We start from the raw sequence: 19,659 nt of genomic DNA, 5'->3' as shown, positions 1-19,659 counted from the left end.
AGGTTACCTACAGAGACGGTGGACTCTCCATCCTTGGGGGGGTTTCAAGACCTGGCAAGACAAAGCCCAGGGATGACGTAATTGGGGCTGGTCCTGCTTTGAGCAGGGGGTTGAATGAGATGTCACCTCCTGAATCCCATCCAACCCTAATTTTCTATTATTTGGCCAGTTCATAAGTCCTATAACATCCGTGACGCCACAGGGAGCCATAGAATAGCTTGAAATATTTCCATACTGGCCCCTGATAATGATATCAAGAAATGTATCTGGACAGAAAGGACTCATTGTACCCACGTTATTAAAAACATGGGACATCCAGTCCCTTAGGAGCAACAGCACTTGGTGTGACCTGCAGACAACAAAATTCTTGTATCCTGATGTTTTTGGTCCTAACCAGCCCCTGTACTTAATATTCAAAAACATGCAAGGAATAAAACGACATTTCTTTTGTTATTCCAGGAAAAAAACAATGGTTCTCCATAAACTCAGTCTGTTTTCAAAGCTGCTCCACATTGAAGCAGTAACTTGATATTACCTGAGGGTTTTTATCCGGTGCCTTCCCACCATCTCTTTAAGAAGCACACGGCAAAGCTGTTGATAGCATTCATACCACACAGACAGTTGAAAAGGCAGAGAATCTGCTCATCTCTATTCAGCTCGAAACCTTCAGGTACTTGCCACAGACTCCTTCTGCAGGCATCTTTTTGTTGCAGCTCAGAAGCATAAAGCAGTGGTGTAAACAATCCCTCGGTAGAGTACAAGGACAGTCTTCAAGGAAAAGCACTGAGAAAAAACAGTAGACCTTTTGCTCTCTCCACTGCTCTCATCTTAGCTTCCTCTCCCACAAGTTGAGTGCGGCTGCTGGCAAAGAAAGTTCAGCCGCCGACTCGGAGGGAGCATTAGGAACAGAGGTCCTGTCCACTGTCCGTCTGTCTCCTGGTACCCAGAAATGAAAACCAGCATCTATAACCCACCGTTGGAACAACTGACCCATGGACAGCTTCTCCAGGGCTACATCTACACGAGATGCCGACTGCACAGTAACGACTCTCATACACAAATACTAAATGACCGTGCAGCAGCGCCTCTGAATGGCTTTTCGGGGATGCTGACTAGCTCGTTAGTACTGGGCAGTAGTGTTGCATCACGCTTTGTGCCATGTGACGCTACGGTGCAGTACTAACGAGCTACTGTGCAGCCGGCATCTCGTGTAGACACCGCCCGGGTGAGCTTTGCAAGCTCTGCTCCTCTAGGGCAGCCATCGGAAGAGATGCCAGGCATCCCTGCCATCACAAACGTAAGAGAAGCTTTTCCCCCCAAAGCTTCTGCTGTTCTTCTAAATACCTGTCTTGTGCCACTGCCACCAGAACAAAGAGCTAGTGATAAAACTAATCCCAGAGGGCCAGGATCGCATGCTTCAGCAACAGCGGGGAATTAAATGTAATTGCCTCTCTGCTTTCCTTCGAAATTACCACCTGATGCATCTGTTGATCTTTTTTGGTTGTTTTTTATTTTTACTGCCCATCAAATGACCTTTTACTGGTACTTCAGTCTGAAGAGATGCACTGCTCTTTTCCAGGGCATGTTGATACTGCTATGACACGAACAAGCTAATACGGTGTTAGAAGCTGAGATCCCTTTCTCTCCGAAGTCTAAAGAGAACCGGGGACGTTTCATCACTGCCAGGATTCGACATGGACATGCCCATTATAACAGACTCCTTTCAATCAGGGCCAGGCTGTTGGCATCAGGAGTATAGCAAACCACAGTGGGGTTTTTAGGAAGGGTGTTTGTACCCGAAAGCTTGCAAAGGACAATTTTTTCCAACTATTGAGTTGGTCTAATAAAAGTTATCGCTTTTACCCAAAGAATCTTGTCTGCCTGTGCAATTAGACCAACACGGCAACAACCGACACCCATGCAATCCACAACAGACACTTCCATAAAGCTGAAATTTTAGGGAGGGGGAATCTCACTCGAGCAGTCCCCCAGTGGCGGTTGCAAAGGAAGTCAGCTGAACCTGTAAAACTTCTGCTTTGAAATATCTCTAGTGGCAGCCAAAGGGTCACCACCATCATCCCTTCCCAATTGCACTGAAGGAGACAGATGCATCGCATCCCTCCCAGCTTTAATCCGGTCTTTGCCTTCTGGATTTGCACATACACCAAACAAACTTGGGAAAGAGCCTGTTGCTACACAGCAACATGCCAAGTAAATATATCCTGTGCATGCGGCACCTGTCCAAAACAACACACTGATGCTCGGGAGATCACAAAGACATGACAGGCGTAAGCGTTTCCCTTCCCAAATGACTCTTCATGTATTTTGTGATCACCGCTTTCAACCCCCAATTTCAAGCAGTGGGTAAAATGAAACTTCTGAAATAAGTGAAACGACAGTCTACAAGTGACAGGCTTAATTGAGGGAACACTTTGTTGTTCCTGGCATCATAAAACAGACGATGTTGCCAGACCTGTTTCAACAGTATTATAGTCTAGCGGTAAATATGTCTTTCTTATTACTGTATACTCAGTGCAGCCAATATGCTGACTTTTCTCCACCCAAAACTGTATAAATATACAGGAATCAAAAATAGTCTTAATGGATTTAAGTATCTCATGCTAACAATAAATTCAGGCTGTATAAAACTGTCATTCCCATTAGTGGAATGATACCACTTGCAACAATATGTTATTCCATGAAAATGCTGGGTTTGGTAATTCAAGAAAAAAGCAAGCAACTGTTCAGAAAGGGTGAGTATATATGTATACAACACTGAAGAAAGTCTATATGGAAAACACGATTATGTTATCACAGCAAAGGGAGTTGTCTATGTAACCCTGCTTATGTGTTGCATCTTCTGTTCTCAAATGGTAGCTTTGTGTATCTCTCCTCTTGGCAGCCTTATTGGTATAGAGGTTTGAAGGGCTACTCACTCGTACCTGTTTTCACTGTTTATAGGCATGGGTTATGCTGTTTGAGGTTCAAGTGTCCAGTTGCAAAAGGCAGGTAGATCAGATTTTTCTGTCTATTGGCTCTCCCTTCTAAATTGTGAGGTGTATAGGCACATTCATGTCGTCAAGGCCATGTTATACAAAGGTTGCTCAAAAGTCCATCGTCATATTAACATTGCAGAAGTTTGCAGTGGGGTGGCCCAGTTTAGAGCAAAGGACATGTTTGGGAAGAAGAGAAACATCTTAGATGGGGGTCCTCTTGAAAATGAAATTGCTTCTGAGCACAGGACTCTAGTGGGGGTCTTCATGATTCATTATAATAGAAATAATTGAAAAAATCCCTCAGCCTACCATTGATATAGGGCAGGGTCTAGGCTGGTGAGGGTGGTAAAGTCTCCAAAGCAGAACGGTAACCCCTTCCTACCCAGTGTTTTGGTTGACACAGGTGTTGGGGCCCCTAGACGGCAGCCGTGGGTAAAATGCCCTTCCAAACGGACTGGGCTAGCTGGTAGCTTGCAGGGATGGTTTGCTAGTGACAGATCTGGATCGAGCTGTAGTCAAGGGCTAGCAGTTAAAAGTTTTTCTTCATGGTGTAGGCTTGCTTGCACATTTCTTTGTAATAAACCCTGTTTTAGTTCAACATTTGTGTATTTGGAGCTGGACTGTCCTCAGTGGTGGCAGATGACTGGACAAGGAGCAATGGGTTCAAGCTGCAGCAAGGGAAGTTGAGGTTGGATATTAGGACAAACTCTCTCACTAGTAGGGTGAAATTGAACCCAGCCCTTGTTACTGCTGTCCAGTACCTGGCAGAAAGGTTACACCTATGTTTACAGAACTACGTGGCATGGGTTGTAACTTGGACAAGTGATCTAGTTGGGGACGGTCCTTTGAGCAGGGGCTTGGAATACATGTGACCTCGCGAGGGCCCTCCCAACCCTCATTTTCTATTATTTCTATAGCCACATATGGAAGCACTGTAGTTGTGTGTCAGGTACCCAGCTCTGGCTCCACTAAGGAGCAAGAGGAATAGGTGAGTTTAAAGTGGGCTGGCTCTGAGCCCCTTTAGCATGCATTGTTCAGTCTGAATATACTATGATCAGAGACTAATACTATAGACCCAACCCACCTGGCTTCACTTCTATGCTTAGGAGGAGTCGGAAAAACCTCTGGATCTGTCTGGGTGGTGGCATCACATTCAGACCCTGTCTGCCGAAGGCTGTGCCTGAAGTCATTACACGGTGCAATGCTTAGGACGGAGGATTTGTTAGTAGAGAGCAAACCGAGATGAACAGGCGCACGGTTTTGGCTCACATCCAATGCAACATGCCTCTCCTGTCTGGATGCAGACACAAAGCTAGAATTTGCAACAGCCCAAAATGCGATTGAAACCCCCCCAAGAAAAAGTATCTCCCATATTTCATAGGCCTGCTCCCTCTGGTACCTACACAACAGTAATAGTAAAACTTCTGATACTAGCAAAACTGGATTTGGGTTTGGGCTCCTCCATCACAGTGTCTGCACTAAAACCAAAAACTAAATTCAACCTCCCATGACCAGCCAACCCAAATCTGGAAGCTCTGCTGAACTGCGGGGTCAGACATCGAGCCCGCCAGCCTTCGTCCCCCAGTCCCACTCTCCCTTGATGGTAGGAAACTTGTCCACAGGCTTTGAATCCAGGGAGCGGTAAACCTACAACATGCAGTTATCGACTTCCAGAGCTTCTGCAAAATACTTCCCGTCTCTACCATCCATAATTAGAGCCAGGCACAAAGATGGATCCTATTCACATCTAAATGTGATCCTATTCTACCCCGCTCAACACGAATGCATCGATGTTTGCAACACGCCAGCACTTTCATCTTCTCTTAGTATCAATAGCTTTTCAAGCAGAAGCAGCACACTGAGGCACCGACGTGGTGGGACCAAGTCAGGCCCGTCGGATCGGCAGGCTGACTCATCGAAGGGCTCTGCTTGAAGAACAAGCAGCACAACATGGACAGTTTTTCTCTGGGTCACACGGGGAGAGGTAGGTGGGGAAAAGCAGCTTACATGGTTCAGGCTGGATAAGAGAAATTCTGCACGCCGATCCTGAATGTCAGAGCAGACAGAACAACCACGCCAGCTGCAATCTCTAGACAGGTACATGATGGTGGGGAGATATTGGAGACATGCAGAAACCATGACCACTCATGGTGCGGTCGCAGAGCTGCACATTAAATAGCTCGTGCCTGTGAGACCCAGAGCTTTAAATGGCCAGGCACCATGCTTTCAGCCAGCCTAAGGTACTGAAAAAGCCCCGCAAAAAACTCTGCTTTAAAACAGGAGCTTCCTGAGTCAGGAATGAAGTCCTGCAGGTGCCAAGCGCGGGGTGCCGTCTCCCGCAGCACCTGCCAATGTCACGGAGCACATTTCTTCTAAATAAAACCTGCTCTTACATAGTTCAGTACGTGCTTTCAGATGAAAGGTTTGGGAAATACAGGATGGGCCTCACAAAGGTGTTCATTTTAGCTGACAGAAAAATAAAAGCATCATATTTAAAAAGGGGATTTGAATAACACACAAGCCTACATAAATCCAGAGGAGGGGGGAAAAACAAAGAGGCTTGCTTTAAAATGTTACGCAAGAATAAACATCTTCTTACAAAAATACAATCTCCGTTACTTGGGAGATAAACACGGATCTGCTATCCGCGCATAGTGACTAGCAAGAATGCAAACCTCCTTTCAGAGGGGAGAATAGGCTTTCTTGAATTAAAATGGTGTTTGCTGTTCTTTAATTTACCCCACTTAGCTTTCCTATCTTTGTCTTGCAACTCAGAGCAGGAGAAACTGCTGGGTGATTGGAATATGTTCCATTGCAAGCCGTAAGAAAGCTATTAAACCAGATTTTTGTATTTTAAGCACTAGGCTGATTTATATCCTTTCTTGCAGCCTGAGTAAGCTGCAACACAACACAAGCAGCAAGGATCTCCCCCCACCCCCGGATACTTAATCTGTGAGGCCCCATCTAATAAATACCTTAAATATTGCCTACCCCAAGTATGCGAGCAAACAAGACTGAGGACTACACCAGTGCAGGCTGGGGACCGACTGGCTGGGCAGCAGCTCTGCAGAAAAGGGCCTTGGGGTGACAGCAGACAGTAATCTGAACAGGAGCCAGCAGTGCGCCCTTGGTGCCAAGAAGGCTGCCGGCATCCTGGGCTGCCTTGGTAGGAGCGTTGCCAGCAGATCGAGGGCAGCGATTCCTCCCTCTATTCGGCACTAGGGAGGGGAGGCCAAATCTGGAGTCCCATGTCTAGTTTTGGCTCCCCACTACAGAAAGGATGTGGACATATTGGAGAGAGTCCCATGGAGGGCAGTGAAAATGGTTGTGGGGCTGGGGGACAGGACTGGTGAGGAGAGGCTGAGGGTAATGGGCGGACTGAGTCTGCAGAAGGGAAGACCGAGGGGGATTGAACAGCAGCCTTCACCTCCCTGCAGGGGGGCTGCAAAGAGGATGGAGCTGGACTGGTCTCAGTGGGGGCAGATGGCAGGACAAGGAGCAATGGGCTCAGACTGCAGCAAGGGAACTTGAGGTTGGATATTAGGAAGAATTTTCCCATGAGGAGGGAGGTAGTAAAACACTGGAACAGGTTACCCAGAGAGATTGTGAAGTCTCCATCCTTGGAGGTTAAGACAAGAAAAAAAAAAAAAAAAAAACCCTGGCTGGGATGATGTAGTTAGGGCTGGTCCTGCCTGGAGCAGGGGGTTGGACTAGATGCGACTCCTGAGCTCCCTTCCAGCCTCATTTTCTATGAGTCTGTCATGAACCAGGACCCACAAACATCTGCAGATTTTAAAACAAAATGCATTTGGCATTTTTATTTTCCCCTCTCCTTTCCAGTCTCCTATGGCCTATATATTCAAAGCTTCCTCTGCATTCCCAAACTCTATGAGAGAGCTTCTCAACCGGGGTGCCACAAGATCTTTTGAAGGGTGCCACTAGGTCTGAGGAGGTCAGGGCAGGCTCAGGCAAGGCACATCCATGCCAAGCCACTGCCCTGACCTCGCTGCCTCATTTCTCCATGGGGAGCAAAGCAGTGTGATACATAAATGCATTTTTCAAATGGGGTGCTGCTCAACTCACACAACTCATGGAGAGGTGCCTCTGGTCTAACAAGGGGGTGCTGTAAGTTGAACAAAATGTCATTCAAGGCTAAAAAGGTTGAGAACTGCTGGTCTAGACCCATCTTGAAGGGGCGGACTATCATATCAGGATTTGACACCCAAGCTAGGCCTCTGAGAGAAAAATCCCCTCTTACCCCTGGTAAAAGAGAGCAGGAGGAGAGATGAAATGGGAGATTCCCTTGGAAATTGCCAATCATTCTGCATCTGAACTTTCCATAGACATTTTGACTTCTCCACGCAAGTTCCCAGAGCAGAAAACCGCCAGCCAAAGACTTCAAACTGCTCACATTGAAATGCTGTTGTGGTGGCTCCTGAGAGATGTTGCTTCGATGCCTCTGGATCCCGGTCTCCTCTACAGACCAGGCTGCATCTCTCACGACACGCAACCGCCTCCTCTCTCGAAATGAAGAGTAAGTGGAGAGACGCACGCAGAGCTAAACTGCAAACTAGAACTTGCGTTCCTCCAGGGCTTTATCCAATAGGCGAGATAAACCAAACAGCCTCTTACAGCTTGTAACCATCAAATCAGTCCCACAAAGCAATAAGAAAAAAAACCCCAGAGCCGCATGGGGTATTTTACAAAAAATGAATTGTATAAACCAGCTGCCTGACTTAAATACTAAGTCTTCAATTTACTTTGCTGCAGGTTGCAAAGTTCTTGTGCTTCAGTGTAATCAATATATTCTTCTAAAAGGACCTGGAGCCCCCTGCACTCAAGAGGGAAGCCAGCTGCTCTGGCAAAAACACACTATCAAAAGGAAAGATGTTATCAGAGCACAGACATTATCTTGTACTGCGGCGGTCAAGAAGAAAAGCGCCCCCCTTGCTTCATGAGCACATTATATGGCAGGAGCTTAGCTCAGACTCAATTCTGTTCCATCATCCCCGAGTACCACGGCGGCAAAACACCTTCAGGACGATTACAGCGAACACAACTGGCTCTATTAAACTTTCAACTGCTTTTAACAAGTCCATTTTAAATGCAGATGGCCAGCAAGGACAATGCCAATTAAAATTTAACATCCGGCAGACACGGAGAGAGCTCCCTTGTACACAAACAGACCGGGGAACCCTGACTGCTTTTGCATAAAGAACCGAAAATCATTATTGTACGCGCCTGCTCCTGTAGCATCTGAAACTCCAGCCCTCCAAGGAAAACGGGAGCGATTATACTGGTTTTCATTCCTGAAGTCAAAGAGGAACCAAAGTGCATAAACAAAGCTCTGGTGTACCTCCTCCTTCCTCACCCAACACATTTTTCTACTAATGCAAGTGTAATATAGTAAAATAAAAATAAAGGTCATTTAAGACTGAAGAGTGACAGGATTTGCCCACATATACTTTCCAGATTTTATGAAATGCCTGTACCTTTAGGTCTTATGGCTGGGTTTTGCTGTGCTCTTTCCCTAAGGAGAAGCAGGGCTCGTATTGGGATGTCTTATCCACAAATCAGTTAATTGCTAAAAGGCTGCAAGTGACAGGTGAGATTTTCCCTGGAAAGAACAGAAACTAAACTCATCCTAAAGCAAGGCTGTCCCCCCCCCCGCAAAGCTGTGAAGAAAAGACAGCCGGACTTTAAAGGAGCGGGATTTCCCCAGACTCAAAGCAACAAAGGAAGTTTGACCCAGAGAAAAAGTTTTCATAGCAGGGGGACATCTTTTCCTTTTTTTCATAATCCAGGAGCAGCGTAAGAAAGCAGCAGCTGGCTAGAAACAGAAAACGAACTCTTCAGTGGGGATTTGTGCTGGAGGAGGACCTAGATTATTCTGTCAAAATTGCAAATGGAAGCGATTTGTTGGAGGGGGCTGGGATTGGCAATCTCTCTTAGTGGACCAACTACATCGTTGAAGAGATATATGAGCAGATATCACCAAAAAAAAAAAACAAATAAAAGGCCCTTGCTTCTCACATATTTCCTGTATCATCATGGCTACAACACTTGAACCCTACAAAATCACCAAGACATTGGAAGAAGAGAGTGGAAAGAAAACTAAATGGAGAAAAGAGTCAGGGGTGATAAGACTTTTTTAGCTTTAAAAGAAAAATGCAAACCTAGACAAACCATAACAAAAAAAAAAATTATTTGGCCAGACATGCCCAGTGTCTAGAGAGCAGGAGCTGGTGAACACTCAAGAAACTAGTGTGGTGCAGCTCAACGTGCACCCCGGTGAGGGTCCAGGAGGCAAAACTCCCGGTTTATGGCTGACAAATTTGAGAGGAAACTTTCAGGGAGGCTGGAAACAAAACACAGCTCTTTCCCGTTTGTGTTGAATTTGAATTGTTTTACTAGGACACGAAGGCTGAAAGAGCAGGCATATTTTTGTTTTGACCATTTCTAAACAGTTTTGCTTTTCCCCCTCTTTGGAAGTGATATTTTGCTAGATATGTTTAAAAACAAATAATCAAAAGACCCAAAGTCCCCTTTTCTTTCAGGTGATATAAAACACACTTTTCATTCAAAGTTTCTGTTTCATCAGAAAAAAAAAGATAACTATTTTTCATTGAAACTTGCTCTCCCTTCCAATTTTATTTATTTTAATCAGTATACAATGAAAACCTGGCATTTACGTCAATGGCTCTCATCCCTTTTAGACTTAGAGTACACCTCAGAAAATCCCAGCTTTTAGTTTACATTGATTTTTGATTATAGGAAATAATAGAGCAATTCTGTTGCAAAGATCTCAAGAAAACCACAACCAGTGAGAAAATTTGGACACTGGTTTCCTGTTTGAAACCTCTGGGCATTTACACACGTGCTCTGGGAGTGGGGGCTCCTTAATTAGAACAGCTCTGAAAGCCGCTCTAATTAAAGTGCCTGGAGTGCCTCGTGTGTCAGAGTCTCTGTGTCATTTTTAAGTGCGGGGATGCTAATGCACGAGATGGAGGAGGCTCCTGGAGCACAGCAATTACCAAGCTCCAGTAGACTCATAGTTTCATAGTAGGTCTGGTCAGAAGGGACCTGAGCAGATCATCTAGTCCGACCCCCTGCCATGGCAGGAAAGAGTATTGGGGTCAAACGACCCCAGCAAGGTGTACATCCAGCCTCCTCTTAAAGACCCCAGATGAATCCAGTCTGCTCTGAAGCACTGTAATTACAGTGCGTTGGAACAGCAGTGCTGCTCGTGTAAGGCACCCTCTGGTTTTATCTCGTGAATCATGTTTGCACACCTCACAGTGCTAATGTTGTGTCGCGCCCCCCGAAAGGATCTCATGGCACCCTGACTGACAATCACGGATTTACACAAATCAAATGGCAATGTCTGATTAAAGTTGGCAATACCCTTTTAAGTCATTTTGATACCAGCAAACTCCATTGACTCCCCAGAAAATACATATTTTACCTAAAGGCAATAGGTCAGATAGAAAAGTTTGTTGTTTGATTTTTTTTTTTTTGACTGTTCCAAGTCCCCTTCATCCATTTTTGGGAAATGGATCTACTTGCAACCACCCTGTAGCTGTTATTCCCCCCTACCCCTCCCAACCTCAGAGTGAAGATACAGGAAAATGCAAACTAAATATATAGTATGAACCCACAAGAATGCCAATTCCAGTCAAAACATACTGTTAGCCTTAAAAATAGATCAGAACGTATTTGTCATGTTGCTTTCTTCACTGAACCCTCAGGAAAAGCTATTAACTTAGAAGCCTCCTCTATGAGAATGATTTAAATACAAGACACAAATCCTGTTTTACATTGATAACACTTATATGCAAACCTCCCACACATGACTGAAGATGATGAATCATTATATGATGTTCTCCTTCTATACATCAACATTACTTTAAAACAAGATGGTCCTTAACCCAGATGTATACTACTATAGCAGTACCTGCTTCTAACTAAAAAAAAAAAAACCCAAACCAAACAAAAAACAGAGTTAATTTAGCTATCAGGATTCTGTGATTTATTATAGTAGGCACCAATGAGCAATCAACAAATCAATAAAGTTAAATGGGGGAAATTATAACTTCCCCCAACTTGGTGTTCATACAATATTAAGATCTACTATTATTGTCTATATGATTTACCAATCCCCTTTTATTGGCTTATGACATTTTCAATTTAATTAACAGAGTGCAATTACCCATTAACTTTCATTATGAAGCCACTCGCATCATGAAAAAGAGTTGGGTAAGTCTATTAAGAGCGTAAAGGGTGGGGGGATGCACCTTCTGACCAATATTAATCACTAATGCAAAGTTTTCAGGATGTTATACAATCCTCCAGTTCAGCAACACAGAGAGAGAGGCAGGAAGCAGTATATGTTTGATATAAACCAGCCTACCGGTTTAGTCAACCAATGGTATCTAAACCAGCCTACCGGTTTAGTCAACAGAACAGTTCTCCCCAATCTCAACAGGCCTTCAATCATGCACAGCACACAGTACTCTACCAACAAGCAGAGTACTGATCTATGGATGAATGGCACAAAATAGTAAACAAGAAGAAGAGTTTCGTTCATTATTCAGCAAGCAAGCAAGAACTGTGTTTAGTGATAATTGCAGCATCAGGATACATCCCGTCTACCGAAAACAGCAAACAAAGGGAAATAAGTTAAAGGGGAAATAAGTTAAGCAATTTATGCTTTCCCTTTGGTTTTGTATCACCTGCAACACGCCAGCGGCACTCCAGTCAGGCTTCATTTCCTTCTTGAACACAAGTTCATCAGGGTTTGCACTAGAGCGCAAGATTAACACCTTAATAGCGACCTCAGCAGCAGTAAGGCAAAATAACTTAAGTGCCTGCAATGGGAGAGAGTCAGAAGTGCTGTCACTTTACTGATAAAAAAGCATACGCTCACTAATACCGGAAGTACAAATACTTTCAACTGATACGCTAGGGACCAGGAAATGAGGAGCAACAATTTGTCTCAAAGACAGTCCGCAGACTGGTTTAGATTGCTTACAAAAGGACAACTAAGGAAAGTGAGATAATCCAAAAAAACCCAAAAAGTACAACCCCCCCCCCCAATAACTCCCAAAGCGGTAAAATGAGATTGTAACTCATTTTTCCTTCAATTTTCATGAAATGACTGGGAATATTTCTGAGGAAATCAGAGATTTTCTGTTTTGGGTTTCTTTGCCACTTCCATGAGATTTTTTTTTTTTTTTTTAAAGTCAGAAAAATATGCAACTTCATAACTTTGTCTATGTGTACACGTCAAAGGTCTTGGTGTGATGGTCATAGACCTCTTACATGTACACCAGGATCCTCTGGATCATGGTATATGCATAAGAGGTCTATGACCATCACACCAAGCTCTTCGATGCGTAAGCCTGGGCAAGAGTATGGAGGAGGAGAGGCTGCCCAAGACCCACCATTCCCCCGTTAGACCAGAACGAGTCTGGATATTCAATGTCTCGATGGTTGTAGCTTCTACCAGAGAAACACATAAGAGCTGCTGTTAGCTTCCTAATGCCTCAGCAAAGGCACATTTCTGTCAGGGCAGTGTCCCTTAGCCTTTCTCCAACCAAGAAGTACCCATAAGGCAGTGAGGTAGGGTTTTGTGGCACCTTATACTCACCCAGAGGTTGCAGTATTGTGGTACTTTATAGGAGCTACTCCACCATCAGTAGCCTCATTGCATTGCCATCAGGCCCTCCAGTTAGATACAGTTTACGGTTATACCCAAAACCGTATAAAGCTCCCATTAAAAGTGAACTGTTATATGACCCAGTGTCTGCACCATTATACTGAATACCCAAAATAGAGTCACTATTTACGGTAAGTCCAAGAAAAATTCACAAGCTCTTTGCACCCCAGGACTCACTTTAAAACATTAGTTGTTGTTTTTTTTTTTTCTCCTTACACGCTGAGTTTTCCACTGGTGACACTGCCTGTTGAGAGCTGCAGCCTGAGCCATGGCAAACACTGAAGAGAGTAAAACTGAAAATCTGATCCGTGCCCCCTTGGTTTGGGAAGACGTAACGGCATGAAATTCTACTACACGCTTGGCCAGGCAATGCTTCCAGTTCATTTTAAGTTGTGAGGCTGAAACAGAAGTTTACATGCAGAAATGCATAAGGAAGAACTAAAATGCATGCCTTATGTCACCCTGGGTTTTGGGAGGCTACATAAAACAAAGAAACCCTAGCCAGTATGTCTCCTAGCTTCAGAGGAGATAATAAGAGTCAGGGAAGTTAACAAGCACAGAACATGCTGCCAGCTGTAGTCCAAGTGAGGATCAATAAGTGGTCAAGACTGCAAAAAGCAGCAGCCTTTTTCTTATCCCCCATGTTACTAATTCAATCAACACTGCAGCACACTGACCTGTCCTCCAGCTCTGCCCTCCCTATTTGATCAGTTTGAACAGGTATTATGCCCTGGCCCCATAGAATCAATAGTCCACTGTATAGCATGCTGGGGCCCCAGGGGCAGCTGTGATGCCTCCTGGTGGCACCGCAACTGTGCCCTGCTCTGCCCCTAAGGTGCCTTGGCTTCTCACCTGCCACCACGTTTTGATGGAATAAGATTAATATAGAGGCTGCCCATGGGCCCCCTGCTAGCACTGCAAGGCAAGGAGGGGTGCAGCAGTGCATGCATCTGTTGATGATACAGAGATTTTCAATTTTGCTCTCCCTGCTTCTTTTTACTGTCTGCAGCAAACTGACAGGCAAGCCAGCCAGCAGGGGGCTGATAATGGTGGTTATCACCTCATTAGCAGAACAATAGGCTTTCACTATTACTTCAAAGGCTTCTAAAACAGCTTACCAGCTGACCTGTTGATTAGCTCCAAATAGCCCTAAGGGGCCACTGTTCTGCCTGCCTGTCCCAGCAAAATTGGAGAGAGGCACACACAGAGACACCTCTCAGCATTAGTAGGCATACCACATTCCTAGGGTCCATGTGGCTGGGGTCTGTGCTGTGGGAGATGGGGGAATTCCTCCTTAAGCAGGTGTTGGGGGAGTAGGGCAGGGGGAAGCTGTGTCTGCAGTCTCTACCAAAGCTGCAGCCAGGGAACAGAGGGGAGGGGCCAGGCCAGCCCAGAGAGTATGCCAGGATACTGGGGAGTATCTGGTTTATCTTAAACAAGCAAGACATTAAACAAACAGGTTTGACCCAAATCAGTTCAGTCTGATACTACATTCAACCAGGTTTATCTGAAACCAGTTTCAGCCATTTCCAAACTGGTTTATGTGCATTGAACAAGTGTTCTGTTACAAGTTTCAACCAGTTTCTTATCACTTAAACTGGTTTTTGTGATATGTCTGTCCCTAGCCCATATAATACCCCTTTATAGTCCCAACCCAAACTGCTAGCGTAACTTCAACATAATCCATATGCCCCTGTGCTATATCATAAATACCCAAAGGGAAAGCAGCCATCTGTCTCTTCTAAAGGGAAAATTTTCCCTGGCCTCTCAGCTAGGACAGCCCCCTAGATCCCAGGGAGCAGCCCAGGCCTCACCAGGGATCCATGTGCAAAACCATAGGTCTTTTTGGAGCCCTGCTACCAGGAGCTGTTCACCTTGTGACTGCCAGGGAGAGGCTAGCTCAGGCTTATATCCTTCCAGAGCCCTACCTACTTCTGATCAGCTGACTGCCTGAGCTCCCTGCTAATTAGCCTAATTGCACCATTGCCACAGCAATCTGCAGCTGCTGTGCCCTGCCTAGCTTGCAGGTCCACCACCCCAGACTCTCTGTTACACACTGATAGTCCCTTTTATATCATCTCTGTCCACCTGAAAAACATCAACACAGGCATTAAGTTTTTTGCACCAGTTCCACCACTGCTTAAAGTGAATAAAGCTCCTCTCAAGTCACTGGAGGCACTTCGATTTACAGCATCTGAGCTCTTGCCCTTATTGCCTTGCAGTGGTCTCAGTCACAAAAACCTAAGAGGAAAAGATGAAAAATAAAAAATAAGGAATAGATATGCACATGGCTTCCAAACAAAATATTTTTCAGTATTTCCTATTAGGAGATGACTGGCTCTTCAAATGTACTAATAATTATTGTACCACAAGCTTTGCCTAATGCCTTTTCTCCATGCAGCCAAGCACTGTCAAATAATTTAGGCTCCCTGCATTTTAAATTAATTGAAACAGCTGAAGACAGTCCTCAAGAATCAGAATATCCACATACAATCACATGGCTAGAAGGGACCTCCAGGTTCAGCTAGTCCAACCCCCTGCCGAGATACAGAATTCATTGTTCCTAAAGCATCCCAGGCAGTTACCTACCCATATGCTCTAAAGTGATTATTATAAAAAATAACAGGGGTATAAAGGGAAAAAATAAAGCCTGGAGAAGCATTTAAATCACACATCCTAAATATCTTCCAGGCACCTGTACTCCTCACAGTTCGTAGAAGTATTTGATATTTTTCACCCTAGACTCCAGTTTATTACGTAAACAGCTTTTAATGTTCAAAACATTAGGGGGTTGGGTTAGAACTCCTGAGGTCCCTTCCAACCCTCATTGTTTATGATTTTATAGAAATAAGACCTAAAATGTTCTAAAATAAGACCTTTAGGTTCTAACATAAGACCTAAAATTTTCACTATTCCACCCCATATAAATATGACCACCAAAACCACTCAGCAAGTATATACAAAGGTGTTGTGATCATTATATTTGTTAAGTGGCCATGTTCGCCAATCAGAAAAGTTATACAAAGTTACGTAATGGTTGTTAGGCAGACTATAGTTGCCTTTCTGCCATGAGTGTAAAAGATAGACAGCAACTAGAACTTTCTACAAGGCGGGATCCAGCGTCAGTCAGTCAGTGCCATGGGCCTATCGAAAGGTGCCTCACACAATCACATCACCGCATGTCACCCAAGCTATAAAAGGAGCCCCCGCCTGATCGTCAGGGTCCCTTCTGCGTCCAACGGACTCGGAACGACTCACGGCATATTATTACGGACATGGCTCGGCCTTCGGAGTAGCTAACCGGAGGAGGACACAGAGACCCGCCTGATCCCGGTGACCTGAAACCCCTGAGACAACTCACCAGCCAGATCCATCGGTCTCACGCACCATTAGGGCGCGTGAGGCGTGGTGAGTGAGTTTAAGCTGCTGCGCAGCTACGTTAACAGTTATCAGTAAAGATCACCAAGCCTGTTCACTGTCTTCCCGACTCCTCGTGATCTGTGGTAAGACTGACCAAGAAAAGATCCTGTCACAAAAGGAAAGAGCGGCTTTATTCTGTATGGCCATGATGGTTTCAGACACGAGCAACTAAGCTTCACTCAAGTGTACCATAGTATCATAGTACCTAGGGTCAGAAGGGACCTAAACAGATCATCAGGTCTGACCCCCAAGTGGCATGATTCCTTTCTGTGGGGTGAGGTTAACAACTGATAACCTCAATGGTCTGGCATACAAAGGAACCTGCAACATTTGCATCAACTTCCAGGCTGACTGAACCCCCTCCCATCCTCCATATAGACAACCGTGGCACAGGGAACAAAGTTCATGGCATAAACTTCAATGTGTGAAAGTTTCATTCTATACAGGGAGGTGGTGGACCTTCCTTTGAGGGTTTTAAGACTTGACTAGACAAAGCCTTGTCTGGGATGATGGAGTTGGGACTGGTCCTGTATGGAGCAGGTGGTTGGATTTGATGTGACCTCCTGAGGTCCCGTCCAACCTTCGTTTTCTATGATCCTATGGTGTGTACATGAAAGGAAAGTGCTTAAGTTCGTTATTTGCCACTTCAGAGACTCAGGGATAAGCCCTGTGGACCCCAGAGACACTTCTGTGGGGAAAGGCAGGAACAGTAGCTTAGAGGTTTGCTGTTAGGGCATGGGTGTTTCTGGTGGCATGCCTTCCTCACCTGAACCCTCCATGAAGAGGTGACTTGGCACCGAGAGAGTGGGGTCCCTTCTGGAAATGAGCCGCTGTCAAAGCCAGCAGGTGTTTCCGAGTCTGTGGGGACATGTGGCAAGGAATATCCATCTGGGATATCCCATCCATGAGCAGGGCCTAGACCTCCTAACGAGGTGCAGATGAACTAGCATTTGTGAAAATACTGAAGTGCAATGAGATGCTAGATCCTGCCTCTGGGACTGCACTGGTCACCCACTTTGCCAATGCACATTTTATCTTATAGTAAAATCAAAGCCAGCCCCATGTTATCCAAGTGCTGGCATCAAGCCACAAAACGTGCTTGAGAAGATAGCCCCAGTCTCAGATGGGACTATGATCACAGATAAAGTAATGCATTAACTGCATGGTACCAAGACCTCAGGAGACCTCCTTTGTCCTGTCAACCTCCCGCATCTGAGAAAGTGGAGGTGAAGAGTCTTCTATAGATATCAAATGCTAGAGTATCTCATATCTTTCTATGCACCGTATTTCAAACCAATCATGGGCAGCAATTGGGTACCAATCGTGGGCAGATCAGACCAAAGGAAGCTGGGAAGTGCCTGTACAGAGCAGTATTGCCAATCCCAAGCATTCAAAAGCCATGGCACAAACTTAAAGAACAATAACATTTTTGTTAAAAAATACAACTTTTGCATCCTTCCTTTTTTCTGCCTGCTGAATTGTGATGTTTGTTCATCTGGTTGTTTAAGTATTTGATTAATATACTGCCCTCCCCAACAAAGGCTCATGGCAGCGGATAGGAAGCAAGCAAAATGACTTCTTAAAAAAAAGAGAGCAAGCAAGAGAACAAAACAAGGGAAACAAACCAACCTATAAAGGCAAGCAAAATATTAAAATGAAATACAAATCAGAAACCCCCTAAATAATACCTCATCTTAGCACTGCTTGCTAAACAACTGCCCAAATAGAAAGATCTTGCAATGCTTCTGGAAGATGTCCAACCTGGGGCTCTGGCAGGCCTCAAGGGGCAGAAAGTTACAGAAATGAGGAATAACCTCCCAGAAGAACCTCTGACGTGTTTTCGCCAAGTGAACCAGGCACCTTTCCCTGTTTTACAATTACTAATTGTAAGCATTTTCTCCACAATCTGCAACCCCCTTTAAAAAAATGCTCAGATTCTCGTGTCATCCGCTGAATGTCACAAAGGCTCTCGTCAGAGATGATAAAAACCTCAATTACTCTACTTGAAGTGTGGTACATTTTTAAATGTGGTATTGTACAAGAGAAAGATTATTTAGATGCAAAGTTCTCCAAGCTGCCCAAATGGCATTGATTATGATTTTGCACAAGTGTCTCGCACGCACACACATGCACACACTTACCTCTCACACACCTCCCAGACCAGTGAGAAAATGCATTGCCTATCAAATATATATATTCCCAGATCACAACATTTCCCGCAATGCAAATCTGGGTTCCCCTAGTTGAGATGAAAGTAAATGGAGAGAAAAAGGAAAAGAAGGAAATTCCACCCCAAACACCCCCACCCTCTGCTGCTGCATTGGAACTTGGCAAAACCAGACCCCCGTATTGACCGAGTGGCTCTGAATATTAAATACTCCACAGATGGTTCCTCACTAATGGATCCTAAAATGGAAATAAACCAGCAAGAAAGAAAAGGGAGCAGGATGAGTGGTATACATGATTAAAATAGGCTTCCTAAATACACCATTCCTCTGCGCTAAAGGGTTTTGCTCCTCCCAGCATATGCTCCATGAGAGGCCCAAGAGAAGAGCCGGCATCTCCCATGTAGACCAGCCAAGAATATTCTTATAGAAAGCCCCACTTCCAACTAGCAGGGACCCAGATTTTCCATTCACTGCAGAAAAAAAAGTGGATTTTCTCCTTTAAAGGCAAAAATGAGGATTCTGTCTTTTTCAGTAGAAAAATGCAGATGGGGCGGGGGGAACCACAGCCACAGTTGGATCTTCATCCCAGTGAACAAAGAGCGCAGGAGGAGCTCTTATTTTCTGTTATAAAAAACCCAAAATCAGACATCAAAATATATAAGTATTGATTGAGACACTGGTAGGCTTCCAAATTGCTTTAAAATTATAAATATATCAATGAAACTTTGTGTTCAACTGATGCACATGCACATGCTGTGGAGACATGTGGATTTTGGCATTTTTCATCATAGAATTGGGGATTTTGTATGAGAGAATTTGCAGTTTTTAAACAGAGAGAACCAGAAGCCCTGCTCATCAGTCACATCACATTGGGTTACTTAACTCAGCCAGTCATCCCTAACTGAAACAGGATGCTTGGTTGTACCCATGTGCTGCAGAACCTGTGTCCCCATCACCATGCACTGGTCTGAGTGCTGGATATCTACAGCTTTCAACCTCTGCCTCAGAAACAGAAAGCAATTCAAGCTAAACCAAAAGAATTAATTTCTAGGGTGAAGAAAGCATCCACACGAAGGTTTGCCCTGTGCTAGCCAAACAGGTGAAGATGAAACAGGTGGAACCTTTTCATGCAGGAAAAAAGACCCTGGCACATAGCAAAATTCTCCCAAAGGGATATGTCAGGTACAGAAAAGCTCAACCTGAGAAGTCCAGACCCATATCAACATCCAAACTATCCAAATATCAAATATCAGAGACTGAAGCACTCACAGACCCCATTCCCTCAGTCTAGTCTCCTGGGCTGGGGACAGACTTTACATATAAACCGGTTTAAGTGAACAGAAACTGGTTTAAACCT

Source organism: Gavialis gangeticus, unplaced genomic scaffold, assembly GCF_001723915.1.
Source record: "Gavialis gangeticus isolate Ggan-Ray unplaced genomic scaffold, GavGan_comp1, whole genome shotgun sequence".
Classification (NCBI taxonomy): Eukaryota; Metazoa; Chordata; order Crocodylia; family Gavialidae; genus Gavialis; species Gavialis gangeticus.
The sequence above is the reverse complement of the archived record's forward strand: the minus strand, read 5'-3'. Positions refer to the sequence as shown.